Below are 17109 nucleotides of genomic sequence, written 5' to 3' on the forward strand. Positions count from 1 at the left end.
CTAGATTTTCTCTTTCTATTGTTTTGTCTTTCATGGAACAACATTGCCACCAGTAAAAATGTGACATGTGTAAACCCTTTCCAACCTAAAGCTTGTTGCAATCATTCTTCTATAAAAGGATTCCCAAGGATTGGAAAAGGGGTCCAAAATTTCTCATTGCAAATGAAAGCAATTTTCCTCATTTTTGAGTCAGTCCTATACTGTACATGGTTTCTTTCCTAAGATTGTTAATGGAAAAAAAACACAAAGAAATCAAGGGTTCTAAGTCTATTTTAAGTTAGTTCTTATAGAAATTGATGCATAATTGTATATTTTTAGAGAAGATAATACAAAATACAAAAATGTTAATCGCTCAATTTGGATCTTGTCTCTGCTTGTGTTACTTTTGATTTCCCAAGTTTCATTGACAAAGTCTTTTGAATTCTCAATTGTGATTCATTTAAAATTATATCTTACTTCATATTTTTCTAATGATCAAATGGATTGTGTAAATGATTGATGTGAAATAAAAAAAATTAAAGGTTATCACAAGAAGATTATGATAAGAATGAGGTCTACAATTGAGTGTTGATTTACTTACTTTTCACAAAGTGATAAGTTAAATAAGATATTATGTGTTAGGTTTTGTGAGTATCAACCCAAATGGATAAAGTACTGACCATGTCTCAAATTACTTAAATCTAGAGGAAGTATAGGGTGCAAAAATAACCAATTAATTTATAAAAGTCTTTTAAAATCATACATATAAAAAATGGCCTACACTTGATTTAAGGAGGATTTAGGGTTTGAAAGAAGAACTATCTCACATCCCTTTTTAGTCCTTAAATTAGAAGAATAACAGACATTCATCTGTTATACTAGAATTTGTGTTAAGCATTGATAGAATTGAAGAAGATTTATAAATTCCAAGGTACACCTACCTAAATCTTCTAGAGTTCAAAGGGAAGAAGACTAATATTCTTAATAACTTTGGTCCTTTTGATTTTTTTTGGAATGTTTATTATAGCTGTTGGCTAACTCCTAGGCATTCTATGTATTTTCAAAAGGTAGTTAAAATCTTCTCAAATCAGTAGCCAACATAGAGAATAATACAAAATAGGGATCTAAACATCATATGTAGATTTCCAATCATGTACTAATGTTTTAGATTACAGTAAAAGCAGGTTTTGAAGGGACCCTGAAACCCTTTAACAAAAAAATAGAAAGATAAAGCAATACAACCCAACTAGGAAAAAACATGCAACAAACTGAAGAACAGTATCAAAATCAGGTTTTACAAGGACTTGAAACCACTAGAAAAGTCCAAGAACAAACTTACCCAGGTTTTACAGGGACCTGGAACCACAAATAGTCTAAACTATATAAAAAAAACCAGAAACCCCAACTAGCGATCAAAACCAGACAGGCACCAAACTAGAGAACCCACCCCAGTGCCACTATTGCAGCTCCAGGATCATTTTAGCTGCTTCCTTACCAATAGCAGCAGTCTCTTGAGTGGAAACAACATCCATTGTAGCGGCAGCTTTCATAGCACTCTTCCTCGAGCTCTGCCTTGTTCTTTTGCTCGGACCCTCATCCGAAATGATATCTTCATTTGCCCTTTTGCCCAGGTTAGCAGCGGCTGCCCAAATACTCGAGGTGACCTATTCCATTTTAGTGCTACTCTCCTTGATTAACATTGTGAGGTTCTTCTCATAGTTGTTAAGTTTTTTTGGGATGTCTCCCATCTGTCCTTCCATATGACTAAGTTTAGCATTGATAGTATCCAAGTTATGTTGCAGAATTTCCACCTTTTTCTTCAAACCCATTATTTCATTGTAGATCCAAGAATCAACCTTGAGACTGGTGTCGGCTTTCTCCTTAGAAAAATGCAGGAAGGTAAGCATGGTGTCCCTCTGCATATCATCACAATCATCTTCAGCAGTCTCCTGTGGGGGGGAGCAGATATTGTCATTGATATCCTCCATATCCGTTTGATCCTCCTTTCGACCCTTGGCATAGTCCTCAGGATGAGCAGAGTCCTTCCTTTTTTCTTCCTCTATCCCCTTAACAGGAGAAGCAGTAATAGTCGTATAGTCCTCTTTATTCTTCTTAGTAGGATTCCTGACATTGTTATCTTCCACTTTATTACCCCCACTAGAAATAATCATGTACTAATGTTATGAGGGTGACATTATGGGTATGCCTAACCTTTAGCATGTTATATCATAATATGAAGGTACTAATTGATCATTTATCCAACTAATTTTTATTTTCTCAACCCTAATCATAGGACCCTATCGATACTTCTAGAGGGTTGCCAAGAATATCAATATCATTCTCTTTTGTTAGGAATATTTAAAGGTCCTACAAATTAAACTTATAATCAAAGATAGTCTTATAGTTCCATATTTGTTTAGTTCTATGTAAGTATTTGTTAAGGTGAATGAGCCAGTATTAGGGTTGGATAAGGTAATAAAAAAATAATCCTATGTTCCAAAATAGTTCAAGTGTGCTAAATATGAGTCTAAAATTTAATAATAATTTGTTATGGTTAGAGGGGCATTACAAACACTATGCTATGTGATTTCTATTTTTATGTGATGTATTTTTACTTATTCCTAATCGATTGAGTTGTAGCTGGCACTAACCTATAGATAAGTGAGGAGTGTGATATAAAGTAAAAAGTTGACAATAGTAAGTATTCTCATTCCACCCACCTTGTATAATGACCTATGGTTAGGACCAAAATGTCCATTAGATATCATTTCTAGAGAGAGAAGCTATTGGACATTAAGATAAGACTTGAATATGTACCTACAAAAGAGAAGATTGTAGATATCTTCATAGATATATTATCCAAAGGTATTTTTTAGTACTCTAGAAGAAGTTGGGGGTTTTTTGAAATATCCATCCCTTTTTGCTATCATTGTGTGTTCTTTGTCAAGCTCTTTTAATCTCTTGTGAATGCATTATCCCTTAAGTGACATTTGAATGCAAATAATTCAATATGTAAATGTAATTATTTTCTTGATGATACCATATGATATGTCTTTAAATGATTATTATTGTATCTTCATGATGATAAGTTGTTATAGTGAAATGTGATGTTATTTGTATTCATGATTTGTTTATGGTACTTACCCCATACTTGCATGTGTATGGTGTGAGCATATGTTTTATATTTCTGTCTAATGTGTCTAATATGGTAGGGGGAGGGAGTCATAGGGGAGTCATAGCCACCAACTAGTTGGGATCTACATGATGTATTGCTCCCTGTCATTGCTTTTTTAGTGCCTTAGATATATATACAGATGCACATACACTCATTTTTTATGTAGTTTGTAGTTACCTAAAACCAACTTCCCTGAATTGTTAGGATGAATGTGCCCTGTTGCTATAATTCAATGGTAAGAATGGAGAGATAATGTTCAGGTCCAATCCCAACCAAAGTCAAACTACTTGTTCGAAGAAGGAAGACATGTATCTGATTACCTACCCTTTTTAACCCCGTGAGTCTTTCTTTGTGTGTGTTATTTGACTTTGACTTTGGTCAGTTTTGCTTATGCATTTTATGTGATTTAAGCTCTGCAATTTACTTGGTAAATAATTTAACTATGAATTTTGAAATAATCTTATGATATCAGAATGATTAAATATAATTTGATTAAAAAGAAAATATCAAAATATGATGGTATTTAATTAATTAAATATGTAAATTTTTTTGGATTGGTAAATGACTAAAGCCTAGATTAATTATTGTTATTTATTGTAATCGATTATTTTTAAGTGTTAAGAAAATTTGAACCCAAGACCTCCCACAAGAGAGGCTCACAAGTTACCATTGTGTTGTAGGCTCTTGCCTAATAAACATGTAATTTAATTTAAAAGATTCAATTTAAAATTCAATTTTGAGAAGTTTGATAAAATGAATTAAAATTATAAAGATTTAATATTGATTTTTTGTAACTATTTAATTAATAATGATAAAATTAGAGTTGAATATAAATAATGATTTTTAATTATTATTATTAATTAAAATAATAAATTATAATTTTAAAATTGTTTTTCATGATAATTAAGTGCAAAAAGTAAAATTAAAAGGAATATTTAATTAAAACTAAGTTATTAGAAACCCTAAGTTGGATTAGGGCTCCTTATTAGAGGCTTTTTAGTCATTTGAACACACCCAAGTCTTGGGAGAGCAATTTAGGAATTGAAGTTAAAGAATTATTGAAATCTTTAGAGTGTTTGGATTACTTGTATTCACTAGATTGTGCAAAATTTTAGCTATCAGATTGAGGTAGGGTTTAAGAAGTCCTTTGTAAAAATCATTTTAGAATATATGTCTACCTTGTGTCTGACATGTTATTGAAATTTATTTGTTTCAATTTATGGAGTGAAATATGTAGAATAATTCTATTTCAAATTAAGAAATAGAATTTGATTCATGCATTGTTTGGAAGCACGTTTAGAATATAAACAGTATGACTATATTGCTAAAAATTGATTTAGAAAAATCTATATCTGAGCAACCAGTGAAAAATCAACATTAAATTTCAAAGGAAAATGATTATTATCAGCTAGGGTTTGAAATAAATTATTTCAAATCTTCAACATAAACCCTCATAAAGATTCATCAAATAAAACATATATTTGCCTCTGATATAAACAAAATTATTGGTTGAAAATCTTTTTGAAAATATATACATTCAAGACAGAAAACTAGATATGTTATGCTTGGATGTTTGAAAAGATCATGTACATGTGAAAATAATAAATGCCATCTTATTGTTTTTTAAAAAATATATAATTTAATTTAAGAATTTATAAAAAGAAAAATTAATTTAGTTATTATTTGTTAATTTTAGAATTTAAAAAAAAACAATTTTTTTTTTTTGAAATTTTTTTATTTGTTAATGTTAAAAATTAAATAAACATTACTCCTTTATTTGTAAGGTGGATGTTAGTATTAACAATTTCTTAAATCTAGTTAAAGTATTAGTTGCATATAAGTGGTTATGTATTTATTAATGTAAGTGGGAAATTAATAAATAAATATTTGTGATCTATTATATTCCAAGAGAAGTTATGTTTGAGTTCACTTTGTAATCATCTAGTTAAGAATATTTAGTATTATAAGAGAAATTATAAATAATCTAAATAAAATTTATAATTTTAAGTTTGAGTTATTTGTACTTGCATTATGAAATAAAGGAAACTAAATATTAATATTGGACTAAAATTGAAGTCAAATTAATATTTTAAAAATGAAATTGATATTAATAGTTAATCTAACAATATAAGTAATTTATTATTTAAGATTATTTAAATTAGTAACATGATGATATTGCATGATATATTATATGCACAAAGAGATTTTACATTTAAATATTTATTCATTTAAATAAGTATATTAGTCTAAACAATTTATGTAAATATGTATATTTTTACTTTAGTGCTAAACATATCCTTATGGCTTAATATAAATATAAAAAATGATAGAATTAAACCATATGGTTGAAAACTATGTGTTAATTATGTTTTGACATTTAAAGTATCATGATATTTATTTTGTGATGGTTTTATGTGACTTGATTAGTTGACCAAACTAGGATGTACACCAGAGGCTTTTGAGATTTCTTTTATGATTATTTGACTGGATGTCATAATGTTATAATTCAAATTGAGATTTATGCTTATGAGATTTATCTTTATGATTATTTATGATGACTTGAGTCTTGAGAACCAATACATTTCGAGTTTCCTATCATGGAACTTAAATCAATTATAAGTTCTTTTGTGGTATGTGACACAATTATGATTTATGATTATTTGGGGTGGCAGTCTAGGTGCATCCTAGGGAGGTGGCTTGCAATAGGGGCCAGGGCCCAAAGTGGCTACAAGGTTAACTCATCATAAGTTGGGTAATAAGTGATAACATAGTAAATTAAAATATTTAGAAAAACATTAAATAGATAAGTTAGAGAATTTGTGTCACACATGCTTAGAGTGTTTTTAGAGGCTAAGCATGGGAATGGAATGATACCCAATGAGAGGTATGTTAGAAATGCTTTAGAATAACTGAGGGGGGTGGGGGGTGGTGAATCAGTTATTCAAGGTCCAAATGTCCAATTCAAACTTTTCTTCAAGTAAATCATGCCTAATAAATTGTTCATTCATCTAAGCTTAAGCTTCATATCTAGCAAGTTACTATAAATCAGCATGCAAGCATAACACATGAAAAGATCAACACATGACACAGTGATTTACTTGGAAACCCAATTTGGGAAAAACCATCAGTAACATGCTACTCAATTCTCACTCTTCTGAAGTGATGCCCTGTGAAAGGCCTACCTTATTAAAGGCTACAATACGCTATTAAATGTGACTTGATAAAAGGATTTAACCACCATGTTAGAAGTGGGCCTGGTTAGAGGACTTTAGAACATTCACTTGGAATGTCACCCTATTAAAGGATTTACAAATGGCTATTAAACCAACCTAAGTCCATAGGAATTTTACCCTAACTAATACAATTTCTAGAGAGTAACAACAAGGGGTTTTGAGCTGATTATAGCATACAACTTATTTTGTAGATTTTAGATCACTATTTCAACTCTTCACAATTTTCCTGGCTTTCAATCTTTGCAGCTCTGACAACTTGCCCTCCTTTCAAACTTGGTCTTCTTCAGACTTCATGCTCAATGTATTAGTGCAATCTAACTTCTGACCACTTATCAAAGCAGAGTTTCTATGCTCTATTATTCCTTCTCCTTGATGTCTTCTCCTTGACACCCTTCAATGACTTCACAATTTGGCACACCAACGACTCTTACTTCTTGGTTTGTGACTCCTTAAATAGAAGTCTATAATTTCTTTTCCCACTCGATTCTTCCCTTCTTTGATTTCTATTTGAATGGGTTAGGTAGGATTCATTGGATCTAACCCACATTTTTTTCCTTCTAGAAAAATCATGAAGAATCCTCTTGAATTTTCTCAAAAATGGTTTACATAGAATTCTGTACCACTAGCTAATCATCCTTATCCTCCAACATGTTCACAAAATTTAAGGTAACAAACTTGTCAGCTCAAATCTAGTGAATCTTTGACTTTTCTAATAATGTAGCAACTTGGCACTATTGAAATTTTGGTGCTAGACACATACTGTGTTACTCGACACCAACTACATTTTACTGATGCTTGGCACCTACTATGGATTCACTCAACATCCACTAAGTTTTTCTAATGCTTGAGTCAGCATCTAAACACACTCAGCTCCTATATCACTCGACACATACTAGATTTTTTATTTGCTCAGCTTGAACTAGCTTGCTCAGCACTTACTAATGAACTTAGTTTAGGCTTTGCAATCAATCTTGTTCCAACTTATTCCTTCAATGTTTCTAAGTGTGGCCAACCTCTATATCTTAAAATATGTTATCAATACATCATTCAACCGTTGTCTTAATTGATCCTTGCACTTCATTGCAAAACCATAACTCAACCTTTTCCTTAGGTGCTTTTGTTACATCTTGTTGATTAAATCCTCTTCATCAATCAACTAAGTGATAGTACTTTGATCTTATAAGCAATTATCATTCCAGCTAATAGCAGGTTTGACATCAATGAAAAAACAATGATTGAAAATATTCTTTTAACAACAATCTCCCTCTTTGAAATTAAACCTTTTCAATCAGTTCTCCAACAATCTCCCTCTTTGGCATTGATGGCAAACCAAACTGATCAACCAAGCTAACAAAATGCTAACTAGGTTAAAACAATTAATCAAATGCCAAAAAGAAAACTTTTAGCAACATAAACTAGCTTATCACTCCCTCTAAATTCTTTTTTTGATAAGCTATCTTCCTCTAATTGATTCTTGTCTGTACTGATTTTCTCCTTCTGAGATGCTAAGTCCTTTTTCATAACTAAACATTCTTTTTCTTTACAAACTCCCTCTTACATTGTCTCCCTCTGTATGCATTGTTTATCTTCTACTATTCTAGTATTTAACTACTCTTTCTATCCATAAATCTAATTAGTTTCTTCATTCTTCTCCCTTAATCTTCATTCTTTTTCATTCTTCTCCCTCAATTGTTGATCAGTTTTCTTCATTCTTCTCCCTCTTTCACAATAATGCCAAAGACATTATCTCAACATCTTAACATGCAAGTGTAGCATTTGCAAGTTCTTTCAATTTCTCCCTCTATCATCTTACTTGTGACTGATTTGAAACTTCAACACTTTGATTACTTCAGACATTATCCAAAAGTAAACATCCTCTGCATCAATGTGTAATGTTTCGACAATCAATTCATTTGATGCAGGGCAATCTTGTTTTATCTTAAGTAGCCTTGGCTAGGGGTATCACCCCTAGCTTGCCTCTAAGATACTCAAAAGCATATTTAGGTAGTGCTTTTGTGAAGATGTTAGCAATCTATTCCTTTGAGCTAACATATTCCATCCTTACTTGCTTTTCTTCCACCAATTCTCTTACATAGTGATACTTGATTGCAATATAATGTGTTTTGGCATGCATTACAGGATTCTTTGATATGTTGATGGAACTTGTATTATCATAGGCTCATTTACCTCTTCCTTCATACCTTGCAACAAATTTTTGATCCATACAATATTAGTGCAGTTGATAGAAACAACAACATATTCAGCTTCTGCTATGGATTGTGAGGCACAACTTTGCTTTTTGTTGGTCTAAGTAAACAATCTTTTACCTAAGAATAGTGCTCCTCTGCTGGTGCTTTTTCTATCATCAATATTGCCTCCCCAATCTGCATTAGTGTAGGCTCTCAACTCAAACTTTTCACTCTTCTTATAGTATAAGCCAAAGTCATCAATTCCTTTTAGGTATCCTAGTATTCTCTTTACTGCTAATGCAATGTTTGGTCTACTATGTACAAAATACTGTAACTTTCCAATCATTGATCTATACATTGTCTAATTTACTTTAGTTGACTCATCATTCTTTGATAACTTATGTCCTATTACCATTGGTGTGCTGATTGGTTTTGAGTCTTCTAATCCAAATTTCTTGAGTATCTCCTTGATGTATCTTGATTGGGTCACAAATATGCCATGCTTCAATTGATGTAGTTGTAATCCAACAAAGAACTTGATTTATCCAAACATTGACATTTCAAACTCATGTTTCATTTGATTGACAAAATCTTTGCATAGAATATCTTATTATATCATCAACAAAGATTTCAGATATCAAAATGTCTTTACCTTTTTCTACCTTGATATGTAAGTTACTATTTTCATCTATTCTCTCAAATCCTATCTTCACAAGATATTTGTCCAATCTCTCATACCACGCTCTAGGTGCTTGCTTTAGACCATAGAATGCTTTATGCAGTTTGCAAACCATATCCTTGTTGTTTTCATTAACAAATCCCTCTGCTTGTTCTATGTAGACTTCTTCTTCTAGTATACCATTAAGAAAAGTAGACTTTACATCCATTTGGTAGACTTTGAAACCTTTTTAAGAAGCATATGCAAGCAGTGTTCTCACTCCTTCCATTCTTGCAATAGGGGAAAATGTTTCCCCATAGTCCAATCCTTCGTCTTGTGCATAACCTTTGCAGACTACTCTAGCCTTGTTTCTTGTTATCTCACCATTCTCATCAAGTTTATTCCTAAAGACCCATTTGGTACCAATTACATTCTTATCATCTAGCCTAGGAACTAGGGTCTAGGTTTTGTTCTTCTCAATCTAATCCATCTCTTCTTCCATAACTTTATACCACTTATTATCTTATAGTGCATCTTTCACTATTTTAGGCTCAACTTTTCTCAGCAGGCATGATTCATCCTTGTCACCAATGATTTATTCTTTAGGGTGATTTCTTATCACATACTTAGCTAGTCTTGGTTCTGTTCTTCTTTCTATATTTGGTCCTTCAACTTTAGAGTCATTTTTTTCTTCTCCATCTAGTATTTCATCATCTCTTTCATGTGTACTATTTTTAGAGTTAGAATGTGCATTTTCTTTATTCTACAACTTCACTTTTGAATGCAGCTCAACATTCATTGGTTGTGACTTGGCTGATATTGAAATTTGTTGTTGATTCCCAACTTGATTGGTAGCTTCATCTTCAATTGATATTCCTTCATAGAAGTATACAAAGGATCTATAATATTCTAGTTTCTTGGATTCATCAACTTGGACTTCTGCATGCTCATCAAAATTTACATTTGCACTCTCCACAATCTTATTAGTGTTAGTATTCAAACACTTATATGATCTGCTTCTAGTGGAGTATCCAAGGAATATGCCTTCATCACTTTTTGCATCATACTTGTCATTTCTAGTATCTTTGAGAATATAGCATTTGCAACCAAATATTTTGAAATCTTTTACATTAGGTGAGTGACCATACCATAGTTCAAAAGGTTTTGCATTTGTTCCTTTCTTGACTTGGACTCTATTTAAGGTGTAAACAACAGTACTTACAACTTCTCTCAAGTACTTTAGAGCAATATTTTTCTCCATCATCAATGTTCTAGCATAGTCTATTACTAATCTATTCCTTCTTTCTGCAATGCCATTATGTGGGGGAGTTCTTGGTGCTAATTTTTGTCTTTTGATACCTTTATCATTACAAAATATCTCAAATTCTTTTGATGTATACTCTCCTCCTTTATCTGATCATAGGCACTTCAAACTTTTACCTGTTTCCTTCTCAACCCTAGCCAAGTACCACTTAAACATTTGAAATGCATCAAATTTTTTCTTTAAGAATATGGCAATCATCATCCTAGAATAGTCATCTACAAATAGCATTATGTATCTATCTCCTAGGTAGGTCTGTACTTCTATTGGTCCACATAAGTCAGTATGGACTAGTTCTGGTACTTCTTTGGAAGTGTAGGTTTTTCTTTTGAAGCTTGATTTGGTCATCTTTCCTAGTTGACATTGTTTGCACATTGTTTTTTTAGGCTTCTTTAGTTTAGGCAAACCTCTAAATTTCTTCTTTTTGCTGATGCTAATCAGATTGTCAAAGTTAACATGACACAAGCCTTTTATGCCATAACCACACATCATCAAATTTAACAACAAGACAAGTTGCATCTTCCATATCTAGGTAAAATAGATTACTTCTAGTTTTTTCACCTTTTCCTATAAGATTTCCATTAGTGTCATAGATTTTGGTAGTTTTGTTTCCAAATTCTACTTTGCAACCTACATTGCCTAATTGTGATACACTCATCAAATTGTAGTTTAATCCTTCAACATAGTATGCATTATCACATGAAATTTTCTCTGTAAGTTTAATTGAACCTTTTCCTTTGATTTGACATGGAGCATCATTTTCTAGTCTAACAATATTTCCATCATACTAAGTGAAGGTAATAAACTTACTTTTGGCTCTTGTCATGTGATGTGAGCATCCACTATCTATGATCCACTTGTCATTCTTGTTCACACAGGTTACCAGTGCTATTGCCTCATCTTCATCTGATTCTTCCTTCATGGCTGAATAGACTTCTTCATCATCATTCTCATCAGAATATTCTTCAACAATCTAGCATCTTTTTCCTTTGTCCTTGTAATCTCTTCCATCATCTTCTCTTTTGTTCTTGCATTTGTTTCCTTCTTTTTAGTTCTTCTTCTATGTACACCTTGCAGCAATATGTCCTACTTCATTGCAATTGAAACAAATGATAGGCAACTTACCTTTGAATTTTCCTTTGCCTTTGTGGAATCTTTTTGCCAGTAGTGCTTCCAATTGTACCACATCTTCTTCATATGTGCTGCTATCACTGGATGCATGTTTTCCTTTTTTACTCTTCTTCTTTGATTTCACCTCCTTAGTATCTTTCAATGTTAGCTTGGCCTTGAAAGCATATTCAAGATTCTTAGGTCTGTAGTTGTCAAAGTTGGACAACTCAAATGCGGTAAGTCTTCCCACTATTCCTTCAAAGGTTAGTTTATTTCTTGGTACACACCTTAGCTCTTGGATGGCTGAAACTCTAATAGCATAAATAGGGAGAAAAGTTATTAAATATTTGCTATTAATAGTATCATCATCCAAATGACCACCTAGAATTCTTATTGTACTTACCACTTCTTTCATTCTGGAGGCATATTGAGCAACATTCTCACCTTCCTCCATTTTCATGTCATCAAACTTTCCTCTGAGGTTTTGTCTCTTTGCTCTTTGAACATTCTGATCTCCTCCATAGATATCTAACAAGGCTTTCCACATCTTGAATGTAGTATTGTAACCTTTGATATCATCAAATTCAGCATAACTGAGTGCAAAGGAAATCTCTAGCATTACCTAATTGTGCTCCTTCCCTTTGTTCAAATCATCTATAGAGAGGGGTCCAGCTGGATCTACATGTTCTACTCCAATTGAGATTTTTTCATAATCTCCTATTGATCCAAGGTGCAATTTCATTAGACTCTACCATGCAATGAAGTTATCTTTGTTGAGCTTGGGAACTTCTCTCTTGGACATCTTGATCTTCCTACTTCTAGTACCTTAAAACTAAATCAATAGATGGCTCTAATACCAATTGTTAGAAATGCTTTAGAATTATTGGGGGGGGGGTGTGAATCAATTATTGAAGGTCCAAATGTCCAATTCAAGTTTTTCTTCAAGTAAAGCATGCCTAATAAATTTTTCATTTATCCAAGCTTAAACATTCCTATCTAGCAAGTTACTATGAATCAGCATGCCATCATAGCACATGAAAAGATCAACACATGACACAGTGATTTACGTGGAAACCCAATTTGGGAAAAACCTCTAGTAACATGCTACTCAATTCTCACTCTTCTGAAGTGATGCCTTGTGAAAGGCCTACCTTGTTAAAGGCTACAACACTCTGTTAAATGTGACTTGGTCAAAGGATTTAACCACCTTGTTAGAAGTGGGCCTAGTTAGAGGACTTTAAAACATTCACTTGGAATGCCACCCTGTTAAAGGATTTACAAATGGATGTTAAACCTACCTAAGTCAATAGGATTTTTAACCTAATTGATACAATTTCTAGAGAGTAACAATAAGGGGTTTTGACTTGATTACAGCATATAGCTTATTTTGCAAATTTTAGATCACTATTTCAACTCTTCATAATCTGCCTGGATTTTAGTCTTTGGAGCTCTGACAACTTGCCCTCCTTTCAAGCTTAGTCTTCTAGAGTCTTCATGCTCAATGTACCAGTGCAATCTAACTTTTGACCACTTATTGAAGTAGAGTTTCTATGCTCTGTTCTTTCTTCTCCTTGACACCCTTCAACCACTTCACAATTTGGCACACAAGCAACTCTTACTTCTTGGTCTATGACTCCTTAAATAGAAGTTTGGAATTTCTTTTCCCACTTGATTCTTCCCTTCTTTGATTTCTATTCTAATGGGTTAGGTAGGATTCATTGAATCTAACTCACATTTTGTTCCTTCTAGAAACATCATGAAGAATCCTCTTGAATTTGCTCAAAAATGGTTTATATAGAATTCTATACCACTAGCTCATTATCCTTATCCTCCAACAGGTTCACAAAATTTAAGGTGACAAATTTGTCCACTCAGATCTAGCAAATCTTTGACTTTTCCAATAATGTAGTAGCTCGACACTATTGGAATTCTGGTGCTTGACACATACTATGCTACTCGGCATCAACTACATTTTACTAATGCTCGATACCTACTATGGTTTCATTCAACATCCACTAAGTTTTTCTAATGTTTAGCACTTGCTACTTTTCTCGGTATCTAAACATGCTCGACTCCTTCTATATCACTCAGCACATACTAGATTTTTCATTTGCTCAGCTTGAACTAGCTTGCTCGCCACTTACTAATGAACTTAGTTAGGATTTGCAATCAATGTTGTTCCATCTTATTCCTTCAATGTTTCTAAGTATGGCCAACCTCTATATCTTCAAATATGTTATCAATACATCATTTAACCATTGTCTTAACTAATCCTTGCACTTCATTACAAAACCAAAACTCAACGCTTCCTTTAGGTGTTTTTGTTACATCTTGTTTATTAAATCCTCTTCATCAATCAACTAAGTGATAGTACTTGGATCTTATGAGAAATTGTCATTCTAGCTAATAATAGTTTTGACATCAATGACAAAACAATGATTGAAAACATTCTTTTAACAACAATCTCCCTCTTTTTGATAGTAAACCTTTTCAATCAATTTTCCAACAAGGTATCCCTAGGTTTCCTTATCTTCATGAGAGGGTACTCAGGTACTACATGTGTCATGTTGAGGGCCTAGGGGCTAGAGTGACTAGTCTAGGTAACTCAACACTTGAGGGTTTGGGGTCTAATGAGAGCCTAGTTTAGGGTAACTCAAGTAGTTTGACCATGTAATGACACTCCCTAGTATGTATGTTGAGTTTACTTCATGGTTTTTTAATATTCTTTCCTAGTGGTCTACTTGTTGGATATTATTTTTGGTGGTGTATTTATTGTGAGTTGTTTTTATTGTTGGAGTCATTGTTGGTAATTTACTCTCATTTATGATAATTATTTATTTTTTGGTTATTGTGCTTTTCACATTTGACATTGATTCAAAAGTTAGTATTCTTTTGGTGATTGTATCTCTTTGATTTTGATACTTTATTGTATTTGGCATCTAGATGTTGACTTAGTATGTGATGTTGATTTTCAATGAGAGTTCTTTCAACTTTGATTATCTTTCTTTATCACGAGTTTGTGTACCTTTGAGGTAGATTTGGCTATTAGTATTTCTTGCCTAAGATTAATTTTATGATTTGATACCTGTATGTGGACTGTACATTATCTCCTCTGCATGGTAGGAGTGGGAGCTTGATCATACAGTCGGGAGGTAGTGACCTCTTACTGTTTGGGTTCCCTACAAATTGGCACCCATGTTGGATGTTTGTTGACATAGTTGTACCATTATCATTCTTATTCTTATCCTAAAGATTTCTATTCAAATGTTGTGTCTATGTGTTTCTGTATCTTGTATTTTGAGATCTTATGGGTTGATGTATTATATTTTATGTACAATTTGTATTTATTATTATCTACCCTACAACATGCATAGTGGATGTATTTATCTAGATGTTCTTTATCATATTAGTTATATTTATGTATTTTCTCATGAGATTATGTATTTGTAATTTATTTATGATTGTGGATATTATGCTTAAGATTAAAAACAATTTATAGACTTTCTTAAATGTAATTCAATGTAAATGAACCCTTGAGGAGTGGAAAATATATTTGCATTTCTTATGTGTACTTTATGTGTATGTTTATATTCCTTCCACATTGTTATCTTATGTTGTACAAAAAAATATTTGGTAAAACATTGTAACATAGTATGTTAATTTCTCTTGAGTTCTCGAGCAAAGCATTACATCTAGTATCAAAGCCTACATTTCTACTTTGGGAACTCTCGGTATATTGTGTGTCACTACATTATAAGTAGTAAAACTTGCAACATGATTAAATAAAAATACTATAATAACAAACTTTTATCAATAGAAAATTTAGGAAACACATTTGAACAATAAATATGGAAATAGTAGAACTTTTGATCTATGAAACTTGGATTTGTAACACTTGACTTTTCAGAATCTTATTTTTGGTTGTAAATTTTGTCTTTATTATCTCTTAGCTTCCTTGGGTTTCTATTATTAAGATATTAGGATAGACTCTATTGTTTGTGTGATATTGATTTCTAATTGATGTTTAGACTTGTGCATATTGATTGAATCTTATTGAGAATTGTAATAAATATCACATGATTGCTAGTAAACTAGGCATCATAATCGCATGGTATCAAATGAAAGATAATTGTGGCAATCATCAATGGTTTATCTATTCATTTTTTAAAGTGCATTCTCTAACACATCTAGTCTACTAGACCACTGGATGTCATGAAGTAATTGCTCCCTAGAGTGTGGCTACCACTAGTCACCATGTTATATGAAACATGCTCTCATGAAAATTTATTTTTGGTTATTTATGATGTGTTCATGTTGTTAGTGTGCTAGTATTAAAATTTTGAACTTTCTTATGCTTGGATTAGTCACCTTGATCTCTTTTTGCTATCTATTTGTAACACTAGTCACCCTTGATTTACTTTTGAAATCCTTGCAAGGTGTTTTATGATTTAATGTTGAACTCAGTATTCACCCACTTGGAGTTTCCCTTTGAATTATATGGTGACTCTTTAAATGTTTGATATAGTTGGCCTCGTTATGTGACATGTATTGTTTCTATCATGTTCATTATTAACCTCTGATAAGTACGTATAAGGGAGAACAATGTGAGATTGCATGTAGAAAAGTAAAATTATTTGGATCACATAGGTTGCATGAATGCTACATTAACTATGATTTCATGAATGCTGCATTAATTGGGATTGCATGAGATTCTTAAGGTAGTAATATATTTTGTATGTCTTTTATGATGCTTGTTGAATACAAATTTAAACTCATTTGAGAAATTGCTAAAAGATAGATGTATGCTAATCAATGTGGTTTTTAGTTTATTCTTAAACCATAACTATATTTCTTGTAGTAGTTGGATATGTATTTTTAGTAAACTTAATTGTGTTAAATTTTTATTTGACCCTTTATATGATAGTAATAGTACATTTGAGTTTTAATATATCTTCATAGCATTAGATGGTTTCTAGGAGTAAGCCTATTTTAAAGTGGGAATATGTAATACCCATCCCTTTTTGCTATCGATGTGTATTCTCTATCAAGCTCTATTTGAATCTCATGTGAATGTGTTAGCCCTTGATAAATATTTGAATGAAAATACTTTGATATGTAAATGTAACCATTTTCTTGATGATACCATGTGATATGTCTTTAAATGATGATTATTGTATCTTCAAGATGATGAGTTGTTATAGTGAAATATGATGTTATTTGTAACCATGATTTATTTATGGTACTTACTCCATGCTTGCATGTGTGTGTGTGTGTGTGTGTGTGTGTGTGTGTGTGTGTGTGTGTGTGTGCTTATTTTATATATCTATTTGACATGTCTGATGTGGCTAGGGGAGGGAGTCATAGTCACCTACTAGTTAGGATCTACATGATGTACTACTCTCGACTATTGCCTATTTAACACACACACACACACACACACACAC

Source organism: Cupressus sempervirens, chromosome 9 (genome assembly GCF_028749045.1).
Source record: "Cupressus sempervirens isolate cs-2001-9-10 chromosome 9, ASM2874904v1, whole genome shotgun sequence".
NCBI lineage: Eukaryota > Viridiplantae > Streptophyta > Pinopsida > Cupressales > Cupressaceae > Cupressus > Cupressus sempervirens.